Source organism: Galeopterus variegatus, unplaced genomic scaffold (assembly GCF_000696425.1).
Source record: "Galeopterus variegatus unplaced genomic scaffold, G_variegatus-3.0.2 Scaffold13372, whole genome shotgun sequence".
In the NCBI taxonomy this organism is placed as follows: Eukaryota; Metazoa; Chordata; class Mammalia; order Dermoptera; family Cynocephalidae; genus Galeopterus; species Galeopterus variegatus.
In genome coordinates, this window is record NW_007739483.1 from 7,979 (window position 1) to 12,816 (window position 4,838).

General features: G+C 34.7%; 1 pseudogene; it reads left to right on the forward strand.

The window, feature by feature from the left end:
* The first annotated feature begins 3,163 nt into the window (after positions 1-3,163).
* On the forward strand, positions 3,164-3,387 carry LOC103581561 (annotated as a pseudogene).
* The last annotated feature ends 1,451 nt before the right edge of the window (positions 3,388-4,838 follow it).

Here is a 4,838-nt window from a genome sequence, read left to right on the forward strand (position 1 = left end):
AATTAATTTTAAATTAAATTAATTTTAAAAAATTAATTTTTAACTTAAGACTACTAACTTTAGCTAGTATTAAATAAAAAAAATATGCGAAGTTGGCTCACCAATTATGTGGACTTAAATGGTGTCTGAAAATGAGAATTTTTTAAATATCATACTGTAATGCAACACTTTTCATTTCATTCTACCTGCGAATAAAGACATTTCCCATAAAATCTTACTCCTTAAACAAGTGGAACTGGAAGATGAATATTTCCTCCAACCCTATATACCCATAGGTATAAGATATTAAAAGAAAAAAACCAAAAAATTTAATAAGTCTTGCTGTATGAATGCAATCCTTTTCGGCATTTTCCTCCAGACTGCAGCAAAGATTTAAATTGTTGTTCAATTACTGTAAATGCCAGACTCATATTTCATCAAATGCAACAATGAACCAAGATTTGGTTCCTTGGCTTTATACAAATAATGCAAAATTTTGAGGTTTCATTAATTTGAGTCAGTGTGGATTTTTGTGATAGCATATCCCCAAATAAAATATAACCTCTTTTATTATCTTGAATTCAGTATCTCCAAGTACAGTTGTGCAGGCTGTGTACTGCACAAAGTTACCTTGCTAAGGAAATATGATTGGGGACTGAAGTGAGCCTGAGTTTAGCTCTCCAAGACATGGGACTATAGAATGAAACTTGCACTCTGCCCCATCCCACCTACAAGGAACAGCTTTTTCTAATTTCTTTGCAGAAAAGTAGCATTATCATAATGTGCACTAAGAAGCTATATGTGAAATCAAAGGGCCTTGCTTCCTTTTTTTCTCTAGTGTAATTCTCTATCTAAGGTTTTTATTAAATGGTATGCTCTATGTAAAAAGGGATGGTGTACTATTTGTTTTTGTTTTCCCATCATCTAGCACAGTACTGAATCCTAGTAGATACTGACTATATATTTGTTGAATTAGTGGGATTTGGATACAACAGAGTAAGTTGCTTGAATTGCAAGCCACGGCTTTGCACAAACACAAGGCATGCCATTTACATGGAATGCTATGGAAATTGTACCTCCTGAATTTGTACAACACTGTTGTATAGCTTTCAATAGACTCCTAATTTCGATAATGATGTACAGTGGCATTTGTTTAAGAATAATTATAGCAACTAACAGGTAATAAAGAATTTTACATGCACAACATATCATGATATCTCATTTATTCTTCACATTCAGCAAATACATTTTTATCATTTTTTAAGATGAATTAATTGAGCCCCAAAGAGTTAAAATTACTTCTTGCCTAAGATCACACAAATTTTCAGAGCCAAAATTCAAACACAGGTCAGCCTGATGCCAAGACATATGAGGTTATAAATTATTTTCTTTTATATAAATATTTAAAAGAATGTTAGGATTTTATGGAACTACAGAGTTCTATATATGGTGGAGTTATAAAGAAACAGATTTGTTATGATTTGAAATTGCCAATTACTCTATAATACCAGTATGTCATTTAAGCAATTTTTGAGTTAGTAAAATATTGTGTCATCTTAAATTGTGGCACGTAAAATTGAACACCAACATATTTTCACTCTGATTTTTGGTGAAATTACAAAGTTCTGGAATATTCATTAAAGCTAGTGTTTAACATGAAGCCAAAACAAACAAAACAAATGACTATTTAAGGCCTATCTGATTTTAGCTTAGTAGATATTCATTTAGGTAAGGATACCGAAAGAAGAGGAAAACACAGGAAATTTTGTTATTATTGTTATTAGATTATTTTCTATAATTTTTAAAAATAACTTCTTGCACATTATTCCTTTTGATTTCATTTTTCAGAAGGTAAAAAGACTCAGAGAAGACTAGTTACTCCAAAAAGGTGATGGTGCTGATAAGAGGAAACTGATTACCAAGGTTTGTGCACTGATCTTCTGACTCTAAATTAAGAATAATACTTATTTCATCAATAATATTTTTGGATACTACTGAACATTGAGCGGACTGAGCAAATAAAATATGTTTTCCAGTACAGATTGTTTTTTAATAGCAAAGATGCCTACCAAGAGTTGGGGAATTACACCTATTTTGATTTGGTTGGAAATTTTATTTTATTTTTTTTATTTTTTATTATTATTTTTTTTTCCTTTTTGTCTTTTTTACTGACCGGTAACGGGATCGCAACCCTCGGTGTTGCGTCCGCACCGGGGACCGGCAACGGGATCGCAACCCTTGGTGTTGCACCCGCACTGCGCTCAGCCAGTGAGCGGGAACCGGTCTCCACATGGGATCCGAACCCTCGGCGGGAGCGCCGCCGCACTCCCAAGTGGCACACTCTCCAGTGCACCACCAGGCCGGCCCTGGTTGGAAATTTTATACTGATCAAAGCAACTGTAGTTAAGTTATCTTGCTGACTTTTTATGTCTGATAAGGCACTGAAAGTAATAAAGGTTACTGCTGCTCTAGCATTAATTATTACAAAAAAAAATATTGATGAAATGAAAGTGGCAGGAAACTTAGGAAGTTAATATCTTGACACATTAGCTAAGGAAGGGAACTCTAGGCATGGTCTTGTGTACATCTGGGACTTAAGAATGACTGATTTCCAGTAAGAGACAAGAAGGATTATTGCTATTATGAAATATACTCAGAGGTAAGATACTTCTATTAAAGTAAAAATGTAATGGTTATGTATCATCCTAATAAAGATAAACCAGAGGGAAAGAAGTCATCTAAAGTATGTTTCCCCAAGGATATCTTGGATGATTTTGGTAAAGGATGTATGTAAAAGAAGAAACACATTAAAGGTGGGGGGAAACCCCACAAGTTCATGGTAGAAATACTGAAATGGGTAGAAATGATAGTTTTGAATGAGTCTTAGTACAGACAACAACATAAGGGGTATTAAGAAGTATGTTTAAAGTTGGAAAAATGAGGAAAAGAACATGGCCCCAATATTGGGAGAAGGCAATGTAATATTATACTTCTGTTAGTATTGTGCAAGAATACTCACATATGTCCACCGATAAAATTCAAACACATCTGTGGATGATAGAAAATAAGCATTCCTTCTAAATCCTTATTTACTTCTGGCTTCTCTGTTAAGAATGTCCTTAATTTGCCAGGAGTCGGAGTACCCAGCTGGCAGAAAGGAAAGCTGGGGCTATGGGTGGGGGACATGTCTGAGTCAGAGCTTAGCAGGGAGTGCGACTGGGGCCTGGCGGAGGAGGTTGTGAAGATAGGTACTGGTTTTGGATTAGGAATTGTTTTCTTGCTTACCTTCTTTGAAAGAAGAATGTGGCCACTAGCCTTTGGTTCTGGCATGGGATTGGGAATGCCCTGCTCCAACTGTCAGCTTCATATCTTATACATGGAAAATATGTCAAAGGGCAGGAGCAGTGACTTTCACCCGAGAACATCCCAATGGTAGGAAAAGAGAAATTATGTTAATTCCTCAGAAATACGGAAGAGCCCTAGACTTCATTCTTCTGTAACAGTGTGATCAATAATGCTTTTTAACTCCAGTACACTGTTTATGTATTTGAAAACAAGTCTGTTTCTTGTTTTGTATTTTCTCTCTGGAAATTATAAGAAGGTGGTCTTAAAATAAATAAATTAAAACAAAAATAAAAGGAAAAACAAAAAACAAAAAACAAGAATGTACTGAAAACCAAAACTGGTACAGTCAACTGGATTAATGAGAGACAGAATTTCACGTTAAATAAGTTTAATGAGTCAGGGTGAACACAAACGTTAGGTTTGAACACATACTTTTACTCTTGAGTTTTGAGAGCTTCATAACTCATTGGATCTCTCTGAAGCAGCTGCCTCTTCTGTAGGATGAGTGTCATCAACCCCATGATGCATCTAGTAGGCAAACACCTGATATGCAGTCCTCATTCACATGCAACACTCAATTACTTCATCTATTATTGTTATGAGACTTGAAGTCCTAGGAAGCAAAATCTATATCAAGTTAATTGTTATAGCTTCATCTCCAACTCCAGACCTGAACGCTTAGAGCTTAAATAAATATGTGACGCACAAACAAACAAAAATCAAAATAATACAAGAGCATTGAACTGTTTTAAATAAATTCAAGATCCTGGGTTCTGATTAATTACACCCCAGGAGACAAAACCTGCAGATAAAATAGAATGAAGCATTAGTAATTACTGAAGAATTGTGACAAATATGACAAATTACAGAAATATAGAATAAGGAAATGTTCCAATTTTTAACATGAGGAGATAGAGTCATGAAACTACTGGCTAGTGATTTAGAGATCGATTCACAGCATAGTTCTGGAGGGAAGCATTGAATACAAGGCTTGTGAGCACTTAGAACAGGAAATTGTACTCTGTAAAGCAAGCCAAGCACTTGAAGCAAACAGAAGAAACATTATATAATTGAATTTTACGAAAAAAAAAAAGCAATAATGTCTCAAGTCTCAAGATATCTTTATAGACACAAGAAAAAACCCAAGTAGGAAAATAGAAATAATAGAGATTCATGGGTACTTGAATGATGATAAACAAACAGAGCTCATTACTGGTATTACAAGAGAGTGTTCTCAAATGCTCCCATACTACTGATGCTACTTCTGATTCTCTACTGCAAAAAAAAAAATAAAATAAAATAAAAAAGCTTTATCAATTACTAGAGCCATATAAAAATAGTGCATGGGAAACCTTGTGCATGGGATATGACAATCACTCTTCCTATCAGGTCCAGCACCATTATGATGAAATTTTCTATGTCATATACATAATCCCACTGTCCCTGACTATCCTTTTATGAAGCTCATAAATCAAGAAGCACCTAAGAGACGTAGAGCGTATTCCCCAGTTCCT